Source organism: Canis lupus, chromosome 19 (assembly GCF_011100685.1).
Source record: "Canis lupus familiaris isolate Mischka breed German Shepherd chromosome 19, alternate assembly UU_Cfam_GSD_1.0, whole genome shotgun sequence".
In the NCBI taxonomy this organism is placed as follows: domain Eukaryota; kingdom Metazoa; phylum Chordata; class Mammalia; order Carnivora; family Canidae; genus Canis; species Canis lupus.
Genome location: NC_049240.1, coordinates 50186599 through 50203949, shown reverse-complemented (window position 1 = coordinate 50203949; position 17351 = coordinate 50186599). Strand labels below are relative to the sequence as shown.

The 17351-nt window shown below is 34.0% G+C and overlaps 1 long non-coding RNA gene across 1 annotated transcript in view; it reads left to right on the top strand.

The window, feature by feature from the left end:
• Nucleotides 1–229: 229 nt before the first annotated feature.
• The window catches only part of LOC111091079, a 119001-nt gene continuing 101879 nt past the window's right edge, over nucleotides 230–17351 (top strand). The window contains exon 1 of the long non-coding RNA XR_005373834.1: nucleotides 230–351. This is a non-coding gene — a long non-coding RNA (uncharacterized LOC111091079). The remainder of the gene's footprint in view (nucleotides 352–17351) is intronic.

Here is a 17351-nt window from a genome sequence, read left to right as displayed (position 1 = left end):
AGGATAGTACTTTTCAGTATTTTTGTTTTTCAGAGAAGAGTACAAAAGCAAAAATAATGTCTTGGGACCAATCTTGTTTCAAAATGCTCTGAATCCCAATGGAGGTCAGATGAGGAATGCCAGGCTGATCTTCCCAAACCATTTCCCTGCTCATTTTGTCTGGATAGGGTGAGAGCTGGTTTCCAGTGCCATCTGTGTAAGATGTTTAATTTCCTTTACATGTCAATTTAGGGGATGGACATTGACTCTGGAACTTTAGAAGTTTCTAGTATCTCCAGAGAAGATCATCTGTTTCTGGATTTCTGCATGTCATCAGTAACAGACATTAGGACCACACTTCTGCATCTGTTGGTGAGACAAGTGCAAGTCTGATTAAACTCCAGTGTTGGGTGCTCAAAATGCTGGGGGGGTGCGCAGCCTAAAATGTAAAAAGAAACCGTTAAATATCTGTATATATTTACTTTAATCTAAAAATAGGAAAGAAATTCAGCATTTCTGGATAGCCTGACATGATGCTGAGTTGGTAGGTCAGAGTCTATCTTTAGAGCTGGAGAGTGACTAGCAGGAAGAAATCTTGATGGCGGCCTCTCTCTCTCTCTTCCTCCCACCACCCTGCTGCCACCTCATGTAGTCCCATCTTACTGCAACCAGTTGCAGTATCATGTGCCAGTCGTGATGGGTTTGAGGTTTTGCTTTTGATAAAATCTTTATAAAACTATGTGGAGAGATTGAGAGTGACCATGGAAATCTTTATTGCACACAGAAGTTCTTTGCTATTTTGTAACCAAGTGTGTAAAAGTATTTTCAAAGCTAAATTTGAGGTTTTCCACAGAAAAACTTTTCCAAATTTGCAACAATTTTCTGAGTTGATAATGTTTTTTAGTACTATGGTGTATAAAAGATATTTTTGGAACATGCACACACACTCACATCCAGTCTCTTACACTTTACTGTTCCTTCAAGTTACAGTACATGACTGAGAAAGTGACAACTTCCAAAACAAACAGACAGACCGACAAAAACTTTGATAATATGAAGAAGAATTAGAAGTCTAGAAGGTGCTGGGAAAATGTTCTGTCACTTAAAAAGCTTTTACATATGTCTTCGTCTGTATATAAAGATTAGAAATAATTTCTTTTTCATAGCATTATTATGAGGAATAAATGAAGCTATAATAGAAAAGGTTAAGAGACTGCTTGATATTGGGATGTTTTCAATTACTATTAGTTATGATGATGATCATTATTAAATACTTGGAAACTTACACCATTTAAAAACTTGCCAAGTGAAGAATTTTAATGAATACCAATTTAGTTTTTATAACATAAAAATTATAATTATATAACATATATTATACTTTCCAATTAGTTTTTAAAGAAAAAAAATGACATCAAGGAGGAGAGAGGGAATTTACTAGATAAATTTAAACAAATAGTCTTTGTATAATTGGTAAGTGACTGAAAAATGGGTATAATTAATCAGAAAGTGCAAATACTAATGCATTTCTTTTATGTCTGTCTACATATTCTTGAAAAATATGCTTGTAAGCTATGAGATCCGTTAAAACCAATGATTGAAATAAATTGAATCAAGGATTGCTTGTAGTTAAAGTGTTAAAGAATATCTTTACAATATAATGAATTCAGTTACATTACTTTCACTAAAATAGGGTTAACAATATTTTTTCTGAGGACATACAGTTCTTGTATAGTGTCAGTAGAAAATTAAAGTAGAAGTCATAAAATAGTGTTTACTTTGTCATCTAATCCTTTTAAAATGTCTAGATTTGTATATATTTTATATTGTACAATATAGAATTAGAATAATAATTTAGAAATAAGTCATTATTATTTGATGAGAGAATGTCTGTTCCAAACCGTTTGAAGAGTATGAGATGTAAATTATTTAAGATGTGATGAAAAGAGAACTGGGTTCTGAGAGAAAAGATGAAGAAATGAGGCAGTGAAAAAACATGTGGCTTTAGTCAGAATTTGTGAAAGGTTGGTAAATATCCTAAGTGAACACAGTCATCTTTCGTGCTAGGCTTGGTTGGGTTCTGAAGTAGAGATATCCTGGGTAGAGCTAAGCTCACTGTACAGCAAGGATGGAGTGGAGAAGCACTCTGATCCACATGGGACTTCTGCTAATTAAGAAGAACTTCTGGATATTTATCCAAAGAAACAAAAACATTGATTCAAAAAGATGTAAGCACCCTATGTTCATTGCAGCATTATTTATAATAGCCAACACGTGGAAACAAGTTAAGTGTCCATCAATGGATGGATGAAGAAATTGTGTGTGTGTGTGTGTGTATAATTAATATATAGCCATAACAAAGAATGATATCTCACTGTTTATGACAACATGGCTGGACTTTGAGGACTTTATGCTAGATGAAATAAATCAGAGAAAAATAAGTACCATATAATCTCTGTAATATGTGGAATCTGATTCTATATCTCTATGTCTATAGAGATAGATATAATCATATGCAAAGAACAACTTGGTGTTTGCCAGAAGCAGACAGTGGGGATGGGATGAATGGATGAAGTGTTTTCCTTTCTGTTTTTCAGTTTAAATTAATTGAATAAAAAAATATAAATAATGAGGGGATCCCTGGGTGGCGCAGCGGTTTGGCGCCTGCCTTTGGCCCGGGGCACGATCCTGGAGACCCGGGATCGAATCCCACGTCGGGCTCCCGGTGCATGGAGCCTGCTTCTCCCTCTGCCTGTGTCTCTGCCCCTCTCTCTCTCTCTGTGACTATCATAAATAAATAAAAATTAAAAAAAAATTAAAAAATATATATATAAATAATGAAGTAATGAGTGAACAACATAAAGAGAGAACTCTCATATAATACTGATGGGAATAAATGGATAAATATTCCTTTAGAAAAGTTGGGCATTATGTTATTCAATGAAATTCATGATATTTAAAAAAAGAAGAGGAGGAGTAGGAAGAGGAGGGTGGAGGGAAGGGGAGGGGGAGGAAGAACAAGAAGAAGAACTAAGTAGGTTCCCCATAGAGTTCTCAAAGCCAGAACTTCCTGGATGGACTCTATTGACAAGGTACCTTCATGTCTTCTCAAGTCTATTCTATGAAGGTTGATGAATATTTTCAGTTCCAGGTTAGTGGTCATTTTCTCTTGACATCAGTACCTTTGTTCATGTTATATGGTCCTAAACTTGTGTAATTTCTCTAGAACATATTTTTCTCATGGCTCTGTTTTATCTCAGTCCTCACAGTCTAGAATTCCATATTTTGTAAGGACTCCATTTGATGAGTGAACAACTACACAGATGCCTGAAAGCTCTTTGATAGGAGTAAAAACAAACAAATAAAATGAAAGAAGTAGAAGATAAAGCAGCAAATCCACTAGAAATAAAATATATAAAATATTTCAGAGACAAAATGAGGTAATAAAAATATACTAGAATAGGAATCTGGAGTCAACCATCTATTTAATTGCATGACACTTCAGAAAGCCATCATCCTCTTTATTTCTCAGTTTTTTTAGGTTGTGAAATAAGAGGTTTGATGAGATAACCTGTCCATCTCTTTCCATTTCTAAAGTTCTTTGAATAAAGAAAGACAAAAACGTGGAGAGGAAGGCATGGCATGGAGAGCTTTCTGCCCAATTATCCAAAATTGTTATGTTGTTTGAGAATAATTATTAACAATAATAATAAATCATAATAATAAATAACAATAATACTCAGCCTAATCTCTCTTTCAATGCAGTGTCAAAGGTGGAGGAAAAGGAGATTGATGAGAGAATAAATGGAGGCTCAGTGTTACAACCACTACTTCAAGTCATTGAACTGTTCTGTAGGCTCTTCCTCTGATGGCCAGTTTTCACCAGTTTTATTGTCAGCGAGGTAGGAATATGTAGCTAGCTCCACACAGGGAGAAAAGAAGTCAGGATTCTTAATATAAAGAATGTGCATTCCATTAATTTTAAAAGACCTGTGAGAATAATGATCAGTTCTATACAGTTACTTCCTTTAAAACTAATCCAGCACCTTATTCAAGTAGCATTAATTCTTGGGAAGATGTCTGATGACACTAGGGCACAGTATCGTATAAAATAAGGGCCATTCTCAACTTTCTTTTCACTCAAAATATGTAGAACTTTCAACAGTTATGTATTGAACTTTGAGATGGTTTTCCTTCGTATCTTCTTGGGAATACTTGTTTTTGCGTTCATAAATTTATCTGTTTTATGAAACAATGGTATTGAAGATATTTAAGATTTTGTATCTCACATAGAATCTTTGAAGCACGAGCAAACTTCTTATTTTACTGCAGTTACAGGCAGACCATTTCTACAGGTCAGCTTCCTAGATTTGTTTTCCTTCTTCTTCCCTTTAAGGTACATCTCTAAAGGGAGTTTTTTTCTGGAAAAACAAAGGTGGCAGATTTATTCAAAGGGAATTAGTATACTTTTTTTTTCCCTACAAAAGGAAAAAAATTAATAAAGAAGACCTGCAAAAAATAAAATTAAATGTTGATTGATAGCTGAACATGGTAGCAAACTGAACCTAAACCATTTATCAAACCATGCAAATGAGAAATAGGGTTCCATGAGGGCTCCTGCTGAGCCCTCTGCCCAGCACAATATGCCAGATAATTAATTGTGACAGATGATTTTGAAATGAGGGACAGCCAAATAAAATACATGTATCATTTTTCTTCCATATTTGGGGCTTGTATAAAAGGCCTTTGCCACTAGCAGTTAAATTGGTACAGTATTTCTATTTTCTTAGGAAATATAGGAACTATATTTCACTTTATAATCCACCTCCAGATGTTACGTGGAGAGTTTGTTAAGAATGATTTTCATACCCTTTAACAACTTGATAGGGAAAACCAATACAATCAATCAGCAGTATTTGCCATGAACATTTTTGGATAAGTGATGACATTCATTCTACATCCCTCTGTGAGACAATTTATTAATCAGAACCATTTATAACATTTGATTTTTAAAAATGCATACAAAATGTCTGTTTATAATTTCATATGCAAGTATGTCTGTGTTTTTGTGGTCGTAATGGTGGATTTTGTTTTGGTTTTGGTTGAAGAAGGTAGTTCAATGCAGGGCTGGGATGGGGATGTAAGAAACTAGGTGTTGATGATACATGAAACATACAGTATTATTGTGGCAGATTCTCTCTAAGTTCTCACACCCAGATTTTATTGTTGTTCTTTACGAATTATATTTCCATATGTGAAATGATTTTTTGGAATAATGATGCCTGAGGAATTCCCCTAGATTTAGTCATTTATCAGATTCATATCTGCAGTAGAATGAGAGAAACCAAATAGTGCCATGGTAGAGTTTCTGACTATGGAAACATTTAACCTAATGGGTAAAAATTTATCTCCTATGAACCTAATTTTCTATCTATCAAATAGAATTTGTTAACAATTCATGTACTGTTGGACATTTTGTGGACTTGGTATTCTACTGCTTAAAATATTGGAAAAGGAGGAAACAGAACATGACTATTTGAGAACTGAACAAATTAATACAAGTAAGGCATATAGATTAATCTGTCATAAAAGGTTTGGACAAAGTATGTTTTTAGTATTTTTGTATATATAGTTGGTATTTTTCCCCAGGGAAAAAGGATCTCATTCCTGAGGTTGGTGATTGAGGGAATGAGACAAAGGCCATTAAATGATTATGGAGTATCATGGGAACTTGAAGGAAGTCAGTGGTGAACATAGAGGTGTATGATGATGATGATTGAGGATCAATTAGAAAAAGTGTCATAAAAATTTGGTTGCCAATACTTTATCCTGCTTATGGTGTTCCCCATGACTTTTGAAAGGTAAAAAAAATAAAAATCTGTGTAGACTGTAAATAGAGAGTAAAGAAAGGCTGATTATATTGATCTTTCCCCCCAAGCCTCTATAGAGTATCAAGCACTCAAAAACTCTGATGCAGTAACATTGGGGCATGGAGTGCAAGCTTAAGTGTATCTTGCATTTTTAGTTTGATTTAACTTTATAATATGCAAATTTTTTGAGGCAGGAAGTATAATATACAGTTTCTTGACATTTACAGTAGATGAATTCCCTGTGGTCTTGTAGGAATAGTACACGGGGCTCTTTTAGGCTTCCAGTTTGCCAGAACTGTTATTTTAGTTATGATGATGTGGGCATTTGCTCCTTAATGGTTAAGACTCTCTTCTCACCAGATGTGGTCTTTTGGAAAAGAGTTCAAGCTGCCTGGCAGGTCAGTAAAAGGGAAGTGAGCATTGTCACTGCAAGTGCTCTGCCTATTTTGTGAATAAATGGATGACTTTACTTTCCAAGGTTGTCAGTCTTTCACAAGAGCCTCCATTTAAATCATAATAATGATGCTACTTAAACTCCAGTTCATCTGCCAGTATTTGATTAGCAAGCTGGCTGAATGCAGTGATAGAGAGGACGGCAGAGCTTCATTTCGTCTAGGGTATCATTATAGCTTAAACCGGCTCTCACATTACCATTATTGTTATTATTAATTGTTACTTGGTGGGGAGGGGGCTGATAAGATTCCTACCATTATTCTCAATGGGGAAGATGACATGGCCCCTTTCCTGGGTCACCACGATCAAAATTAAATAGACATAGATATTATCTCACCTCGGAAAGGGATGAGAAAGCTTCAATTCTATGATTTCTTGTATAAAGTTATAATTTATATAAATTACCTTTGGAAAATTAAGCTCAAATTATTGAGTGGCATTTTTGCATTTATAAGCTTGTGTATTTGAATTTATATATATTTTTGCATATGTATTATATATATATATACATATATATACACATATATATATATATATTTGCGTACAGATACATCTAATCCTTATACCTATGCTGTTATACTTTTAACAGGGAGGAGTTCCAAATCAAAAACCTATGCAACATGCAATACTGAATGAATAGAGACATCATTTGCAAATTTTCTTGTCGTACGTGTGATACCTTCATTCAGTGTTCATATTGCATAAGATTTCAGTTTTTTTGTTTTTAGCTGTTGTAGATGGAACAGAGTGAAAATGAAGGCTTTTAGGAATCACTAATTTATCTTTTCATCTTTCACTCTGAGTAGCTATGTGAACATTTTATGGGCTTGTAGAATCAGAAGTTAGTGATCCTCTTTACTAATTCTATAAAAAACAAGGTTCACAGAAAGTTGAAAGGACCTTGAGCTACATATTCTCTGACATGAATATATGTTTTTAATTAATAGACTATTTTCAAACAGTTTTAGGCTTAAAGAAAAACTGAGCAGAAAATAGAGTTGCCATATATTCCCCACCCTGCCCTCACACCATTTTCTACTATAGCTAGCATCTTACATTATATGGTACATTTGTTATAGTTGATGGGCCAGTATTGATACATTATAAATTAAAGTCCACAGGTATATTAGGGTTCACCATTTGTGCCCCACATTGATTGTATGGATTTTGACAGATGTATTGTAACATGTATCCACCAATATTGTGTAATACAGGGTAATGTCATTGCTCTAAAAATCCTGAGTTCCATCTCTTCATCTCTCCCTCTCCCCAAACATCTGTGAACCCTGATCTTTTTTTGCCATCTGCATAGTCTTACCTTTATTAGGATGTTATATAGTTGGAACTACACAGTATATAGCCTTTTCAGTTTGACATCTTTCACTTAATATTATACATTTAGGAATACTTCATGTAAGTTAATACCCAAAACTATATGAAAAAACTTATATAATTCAACACCAAAAAGCCCAAATAATCCAATTTAAAAATATGGGCTGAAGAGCTAAATAAACATTTTTTCCAGAGAAGACATACAGATAGGAAATAGACACATGAAAAGATGTTCAACATCACAAATCATCAGAATAATGGAAATTAAAACCACAGTGAGATACCATGTTACATCTGTCAGAATAGCTAAAATTAAAAAAAAAACAAACAAACAAGTAATCGCAAGTGTTGGAAGTTGTAAAGGACCCCTCATGCACTGTTGATGGAAATGGAAACTGGTGCAGCCACTGTGGAAAACAGGTATGGTGGTTCCCCCAAAATTAAAAATAGAGCTACCATATCCTGTATTCTACTGCTGGGTATTTACCCAAAGAAAATAAAAAGACGTATGCACCCCTATGTTTCATACAGCATTGCTTAAAATAACCAATATATGGAAGCAACCCAGTGTCCACTAAAGATGAAGAGATACAGAATATACAAAAGGGAACATTATTCAGCCTTAAAAAGAATGAAATGTTGCCGGTTGCCTCAACATGGTTGGACTTAGAGTGTATAATGCTGGGTGAAATGAGTCAGCCAAAGAAAGACAGATACCATATGACTCCACTCATATCTGGAATTTAAGAAACAAAACAAATGAACAAAGAAAAATAGACACATGAATACAGAGAACAAACTGGTAGTTGCCATAGGGAAGATGGAGAGGATGTGGAAAATGGAGGGGATTAAAAGTGCCCTTATCTTGATGAGCATTATGAAATGTATAGAATTTTTGAATAATTATATGATACACCTGCAACTAATATAAATCTGTAAGTTAATTTACTCCTGAATAAAAAAGAATTTTCCACGTCTTTTTGTGGCTTGATAGTGAATTTCATTTTTTATTACTAGTTAATATTTCACTTACAGATCTACTACAGCTTTTTTTTTAATCTATGCATCTTTTGAAGGACATCTTTTTTTTTTCTCCCCAAGTTGTGGCAGTTATGAATAAAGCTGTAGTAAACATGTGTGTGCAGGCTTTATGTGGATATGAGTTTTCAACTCATTTGGGTAAACACTAAGCAATTTGGATGCTGGATTATATGGTAAGAGTATGTTTATTTTTGTAAGAAACTGCCAAACTGTCTTCCAAAGTGGCTGTACCATTTGTATTTGTAACAATAGCAAATGAAAGTTCCTGTTGTTCTACAACCTCGCTAGCCTTTGATATTGTCATTTTTTAAAAATTTTAGACATTGTTAGTGGGTGTATATATATAGAGAGAGTATATATATGTATATATATATAGTGATAGATGGATAGGTATAGTTAGATAGATACCTCATTGTTATTTTTAAGTGGTAATTCCTTAATTACATATGATGTTAAACATCTTTTATGTGCTTTTTTACACCTGTGTATTTTCTTTGTTAAGGTGTCTATTTAGAGCCATTACTCACTGTTTTATTGGGTTGTTTTCTTCTTGTTCAGTTTTAGCAATTCTTTGTATATTTTGGGTAAAAGTACTCTACCAGATAAGCATTTTGCAAAGGTTTTTATCCCGGTCTGGACTTATCTTTTCATTCTCTTAACAGTGTCTTTTACAAAATAGGAAATTTTAATTTCAGTGAATCTAACTTCTTAATTTTTTATTTTGTGGTATGTACTTTTAATGTTGTAACTAAGGTATCGCAACCAAATCCAACATCACCTGGATTTTCTATCATTTCTCTTATAGGAGTTTTGTCATTTTGTTTTTTTACATTTAGGCCTATGATTATTTTTTGAGATCCTTTTTGTGTATGGTTGCATTTTGACATGCAAAAATTCATGCATGTTCCAATTCCTCATTTACAAAAAAAAGTATAGAATTATCATGGGGAAGCCTTCTTAGTCAATTGAGAGAGTGTGCGTAATGCTGCAAAGAGTAGAACAGGATTCTAGTTCCATGACTTATTCATTCTGTTAACTGGAAGCCTGTACCTCCCACTCCCCTTCACCCATCTTGCACGTCCCCTCAACTGCCTCCGCTCTGGCAACCACCATTTGTTCTCTGTATTTATAGGTCTGTATCTATATTTTTGTTTGTGTTCATTTGTTTGTTTGTTTGTTTGTTTTTAGATTACACATATGAGTGAAATCCTGTGATATTTACCTTTCTCAGTCTGACTTCTTTCACTTAGCATACTACCCTCCAGGTCCATACGTGTTGTTGCAAATAGCAAGATCTCATCCTTTAAAAAACAAACAAACAACAACAACAACAACAACAACAAAACAAAAAAAATAGGCTCTGTGCTCAGCATGGAGCCCAATGTGGGGCTTGAACTCATGATCTGAGATCAAGACCTGAGCTGAGATCAAGTCAGATGCTCAATTGACTCAGATAGCCAGGTGCCCTGATCTCTCCTTTTTTAACGTTGTGTAATGATGTTCCAGTGTGTGCGTAGGTATCCCACATTTTCCTTATCCCTTTGTTTATCGAATGGAATTATATGTTGGGGGATCTGTTCTAATCTGTTTGGATACTCATGAGACTGCAGTTAGCTGTGAGTCACAACATTGTTTCCACGCATATATATGTAAGTTATATTTCCCCAGTTTTATTAAGATATAATTGATATACACAACTGTGTATGTTTAAGATGTAAATAATAATTATTTAACTCTCAGTTATTGTGAAATGATTGCCACAGTATGTTTAGTTTGTATCCACCGTCTCATATACATACAATAAAAAGAAAAAGCAAAATAAAAATTAAAAGATTCTAGCTCCAAGGGGGCCACCTAAGAGCCAAGTGACTTCCCTAGCTTCAGTTCTATCATATATAAAATAAGAAGAATAACATGTGTCCTGTTTCCCCATGGGTATTTTTGTAAGGATCAAATTATGTGAACTTTGTTGGAAGCACCTTGTAAATGTTAAAGAGCAAGCAGCAAAATCAAAAGGCTCATTAAGAGGATTCCTAAATTTCCTTTGCTCAGCTAAACACAGAAATATTAAAACTGAACTCAGAACATAGATAGCAAGATAACCAAAACAAGACGTAATATCCTAATGAAGTCCAACACACAACTGAAATACATTGATAACTAAACTTAAGATCACAAAGGCTTCAAGTCAATGGCCATTATTGAGGATAAGGATAAATTAGTATGAAGCAATTATGACTTCATCTTGAGGCCACGGTCATATCTGATTGCTGTTGAATGACAAGATTATACAGATATAACTGGAATGGAAACAGATGTAGTTGTTGAAACTTATAAAATCAATGGACTTTCATGTAATAGAGCAGATAGACAATCTCTGAAATGAACAGACATTTTTAATGTTCTTTTTGAATTTGGAAAAGTTTTCGCTGGCTCTTTTATATAATAAAGTATCTATGAGGGTCTTAGTGTTGATTATGTTGTACTGAGAAACATTAACAAAATAAAAGGAAATTTAGATTCTGTGTAGTCATTGAAAAAGGGAATTTTCAGTATTAGAAAGTTAAACTGAGGTTATTTAAAAACTCACATGGAGGGGCACCTGGGTAGCTCAGCAGTTGAGCATCTGCCTTAGGCTCAGGGCGTGATCCCAGGATCCGGGATCGAGTCCCAGGTTGGGATCCCTGCATGAAGCCTGCTTCTCCCTCTGCCTGTATCTCTGCCTCTCTCTCTCTCTTTCTCTGTATCTCACACAAATAAATAAGTAAAATCTTAAAAAAAAACCTCACATACAGATGAAAATCACCAAAACTCATATAAACTATGAAATAAGGTAGAGAAGGCATTGTGACTATCTAAAGACAATCCTTGGCTTTAGAGTAGGTGAATCTTCAGGCTTGACTAGGTATAAATGATTCCATGGTGGGAATAAAGCCCAAATTTCCCCCTTCCCCTTCTCTTTTTCTCCTCTTCCTCTTTATTTTTTCTCCTCTTCCTAATCCAATGGTAACTCATTCTCTCTTTTCTATCTCTTTGTCTCTCTGTCTCTCGCCCACCCCACCCCTCCACCACATACACACACCAACAAAAGGAACCTCGGATTGAATAATTTTATCAGCGAGTTAAAACAAGATCTGGAACACATGACTATAAAATGCATAAATATAACCACATGAGCCAACAGTCGATCTTTTTTGGCATGTATCAATAATTCATTTCTGTTTATTGCTGGGTAGTATTCAGCGGTATGGATATACCACAGTTTGTTTAAAAGTGACCCATTGAGGGACATTAGGGTTATTTCCACTTTTTGACTATTGCAAATAAAACTTTGTGAACATTTGTGTACAGGTTTTTGTAAACCTAAATTTTCATTTCTCTGGGATAAATGTCCAGGGTTAAGATTTATGAATTGTATAGTAAGCATTTGCCTTTTTGATAATAGCCATTTTAACAGGTGTGAGGTAGTATCTCATTGGGCCTTGATTTTCATTTCCCTATGATGAGTGATGTTGATCACCTTTTCATATACTTACTGAATGTTTCTGTGTCTTTTTTGGGAAAATATTTACTCAGGTCTTTTGCCCATTTTTACATAGGATTATTATCAATATTATTGCTATTGAATTGTATTGGTTTTTTATATATTTTTGTTGTTAATCTCATATCAGATATGTGGTTTGCGAATACTTTTTCCCATTCCTTAGGTTGCTTTTTAATTTTGTTGACTGTTACCTATACCGTGCAGAAGCATTTTAGCTTGATATAGTCCCACTTGTTTATTTTTGCTCTTGTTGCTTCAGCTTTTGGTGTCTCATCCAAAAACTCATTGATAAGACCAATGCCAACGAGATTTTTCCCTGTTTTCTTCTGGGAGTTTCATGGCTTCAGGTCTTATGTTAAAGTAAAGCCCTTAATCTATTTCAAGATCATTTTTGTGAGTGATATACAATAAGAGTCCAATTTCATTATTTTGCATGTGGATATCCAGTTTTTCCAACACCATTTATTGGAAAGAGACTTTCTTTTCCCCACTGAATGTTCTTTGTGCCCTTTGTCAAAGATTAGCGGACCATAAAGGTGAGGTTTTATTTTGGGGCTCTATATTCAATTTCATTGCTCTCTGTGTCTGTTTTTTTATGCTAGTATCATGTTATTCTGATTACTGTAGCTTTGTAATATAGTTTGAAATCCAGAAATGAAATGCCTCAGGCTTTGTTCTTTATTAAGGTTGGGATCTATATGACTTCTAGGATTATTTTCTTTATTTCTGTGAAAATTTCAATTAGAATTTTGATAAGGATTGCATTCAATTTGTAGATGACTTTGGATACTATAGACATTTTAACAATATCAACTCTTCAGATCCATGGAGATGGAATGTCTTTATTTGTGTCTTCTTGAATTTTTCTTTTTCATTAGTATCTTATAGCTTTCAGTATATGGATCTTTCACTTCTTTGGTTAAATTTAATCATACATATTTTTTTGTTTTTGATGCTGTTGTAAATGTGATTGATTTCTTTGTTTCATTTCCAGAAAATTCATCATTGTATGGAAATGCAACTGATTTCTGCATATTGATTTTGTATCCTGAAACTTTACTGAATTTTTTAGTTCTAATAGTTGTTTGGTGTAGTCTTTGGGACTTTCTATATGCAGGATCATATCATTAGTGAATAAACAGATAATTTTCCTTCCTTTTCAATTTAGTTGCCTTTTAGATCTTTTTCCTACTTAATTTCTTTGACTGGGATTTTCAGTACTGCATTGAATAGGAATGGGAAAAGTGGGGTCTTATTCCTGATCTAATAAGAAAACTTCCAATCTTATACTATTGAGTATGATGCTAAGGGCTTATCATGATTGTGCTTTATTATGCTGAGGTATGTTCCTTCTATAATGACTGTGGATTTTTTGTCATTAAAGGATGTTAAATTTTGTCAAATGCCTTTTCTGCATCTGTTGAGATGATCATATGAATTTTTATCTTTTATTCTGTTAATGTGGTATATCACTTTATTGATTTGCATATGTTGAAACTTCTATGCATCCCAGGGATAGATCCCATGGGATCCTTTTAATATGCCATCGATTTTGGTTTGCTGGTATTTTGTTGAGAGTTTTTCTTATTTGACTTTGGTATCAGCATAATGCTGGCCTCATTAAATGGGTTTGGGAGTGTTATGTCTCTTAATTTCTTGGAAGAGTTTGAGAAATACTAACTTTAGTTCTTAAAAGTTCTGTAGAATTCACCCGTGAAGCCATCTGGTGTTGGGTTATTTGTTGGGAAGTTTTTTGAGTACTGATTCACTCTTCTAATTTGTTTTTTTTGTGTATTCACATCTTTTATTTCTTCATGATTCAGTCTTGGTAGGTTGTGTGTTTGTAGGAATTTTTCCATTTATCTTGGGTTGTCGAATTGTTGGCAAGTAAGTGTTTATATAGATTCTAATGATTCTTGTGTTTCTGTGGTATCAGTTATAATGTATTTTCTTTCATTCTAATTTCACTTTTTTTTTTTTTTTTAGTCTTTCCCCCCCTTTTCTTTCTGGGTAAATTTAACTGAAAATTCCTCAGTTTCATTTATCTTTTCAAGAAGCCAATTGTTAACTTCTATGGATCTTTTCTAATATTTTTCTATTCTCTAGTTTATTTATTTTGACTCTGATATTTGTAATCTCTTTAATTCTGCTAACTTTGGGCTTTATTTTTCTTTTCATAATTCCTTGAAGTGTGAAGTTAGGGTGTTTATTTGAGATATATGTATGGATGTATATTTAAAGTAAGCATTTATCACCATAAACTTCCCTCTTAAAATTGCTTTTGCTGCATACTAGAAGTTTTATACATTGTGTTTCCATTTTCATTTGTTTCAAGATTAAAAAAAAAAAAACAGAACCAAGGTTCTTCTATTTTTTTTAAAGATTTTATTTGTTTATTCATGAGGGACAGAGAGAGAGAGAGGCAGAGACACAAGCAAAGGGAGAAGCAGGCTCCACGCAGGGAGCCCGATGTGGGACTCGATCCTGGGTCTCCAGGTTCTCGCCCTGGGCGGAAGGTGGCCCCAAACCGCCAAGTCACCTTGGCTGCCCTGTTTCAAGATGTTTTTTGATTTCTTCTTTGACCCATTGGTTTTTTAGGAATGTGTTATTAATTTCTACATATCTGTGTATTTTGCAGTTTTCCTCTTATTGATTTCTAGTTTCATACCATTGTGGTCAGCAAAGATAGTTGGTTCTATTCCATTCCTTTAAATTTCTTGAGGCTTGTTTTGTGACCTAAGGTATGATCTATCCTAGAGAATGTTCCATGTGCATTTGATAAGAATGTATATTCTGTTGTTTTTGGATGAAATAATCTGTTTGCATCTGTTAGGTCCATTTGATCTAAAGTATAGTTCAAGTTCAATGTTTCCTTATTGATTTTCTGTCTGGACAATCTATTCATTGTTGAATGTGGGATAATGAAGTTCTCTACTGTTATTGTATTGTTGTCTATACACCAGTGGTGGTCTTTTCCCTTTATACATGTTAGAATTTGTTTAATATGTTTCCGTGCTCCTATATTAGGTGCATATATATTATGATTATTATATCCTCTTGAATAAATTGACCCCTTTAACATTACATAATGACATTTTTGTCTCTGTTATAGTTTTTGATTTAGTCTATTCCATCTAAGTATGCCTACCCCTTTCTGTTTGCCTGGGATATCTTTTCTCACCCCTCCACTTTGAGCCAATGTGTATCCTAAAAGTGAGTCTTTCATAGGCAGCAGATAGTTAAGTCTTGTTTTTAATCCATTCAGCCACTATGCAACTTTTGATGGGAGAATTTAATTCATTCATGTTTAAAGTAATTACTAATCAGTAAGTACTTACTAATACCATGTTATTGCTTCCGGGCTGTTTTGTAGTTCTTTTGTTTCTTTCTTTCTCTCCTGCTATCTTTCTTTGTGAATCGGTGATATTTTGTAGTATAGTGGTATACTTTGATTTCCTTCTCTTCATTGTGTGCATATCTACTATATATTTTGCTTTGTGGTTCTCTGAGGCTTACATGAAACAGCATATAGATATAAAATTCTGTCTTATAACAATTTCAATTACATACAAATACTCTACCCTTTTATTTCTATGCCATTTTATAATTTTGATTTCACAGTTTACCTCTTTTATATTGTGTATTCATTAACAAATTATGGTGCTATAGCTATTTTTATACTTTTGTCCTTTAATTTTATACTGTAGTTTGGTGGGTTAACACACACCATATTACAATATGGAAATATTCTGAATTTTACTATGTATTTACCTTTCTCTTTATTGATTTTATAGGTTATTTTTTGCCACAAATAAAGGAGCAACTATCCTGTCCACAATCTTTGGAGTAATGCACTGAACATAGTGAATCATCTCAGTCTTGCTTTGGATTAATCTAATCTTTTTCAACTATATTATAGTTTTGGTTTATAAGTACCTGAGGTGACAAATTTCCAAAGTGTTCTAAACAGTTTTTTATATAATGTTGCTGATGGTAATTCACTTTAACATTGACATTTATTGGGCAATTACAACACAAAAGTGTGAAGTAGTGCAAATTGCATCCATCACACTAAAAAGAATGTACATGACAAAATATGAGTGCACTACCTAGGCTGTCCAAGAACTGCAAAGCTCTCATCCTACTGGTGTGGAGGTAGGGTGTTAGTGTCATAGTATGTAAAATGGTTGGTAAATTTGGAGGCCATAGCTGAGCCATACCTGCATGTTCCCCTAAACGGAAGCTGTCATAAGCCTGCCACTTCATTTTTGCTCTGCCTATATTCACAAGCACCACCAACCTGTATTAGCACTGGCTCAGTGCCCGCAGCAATCCACAGAGGAGAGGCAGTTCAGGGTAGAGGCTAATGAAAGAGCCACAATTGGTCTTTTGCTCTAATATAATTTAAGCAAAGTCAAGATGGGTTTCTGAAGAAGAGTTGTTTTTATTCTGTAAAGGTCCTATGCACAATCATGTTTTAACAAGATTCCCAATTTGCATTATGAAAAGCTGGCAGACTTTTCTTCATAAGGCTATTTACTACATTTGCCCTTTTGGTAACATTACTATGTGTTTGTATTGAAGCCTATTATTAAACGAATAAATAGCAGGAAATGCAGTATTAGATTAAAGAAAATGTTGGGCTTTCAAATGGCAAACAAATGTGTTAAAAATTCTCATTCTTTAAATGTGGATCCACAGGCCTCTGAAAAATGATTAAAAATGGCAGAGAAAACCTGTGAAGCTTAGATAGACATTTTCATTATAGGGCTACATTGTTCTCATAACCAATCTGTGGAAACACGGCACAAGGGTTATGCTTGTTTTTTGTTTTTTTTCTTTTTTGGTCAGGTGCAAAATTACTTACAACATTTTAATGTATTTCTTTCTGCAAAAGAAGCTGCTGTTGGGATTCAGCTTGGCACTCAAGAACTTCTAGAGACAATTCCCAATGCCTCAGTTGCCCTTTTATCTCCCTATCAGTGTAAGGTTTTCAGTTCTTTTTCCTTTCTTAATGTACCACATCTCTTTTGATAATCCACAGAAATCCTCAAACTGTAAACTTTCCTATAAAAATAACACTGTACTACTGTGTGGTTTAACAATTAAGAAAAAGAAGGATGCTAAAGACTTTC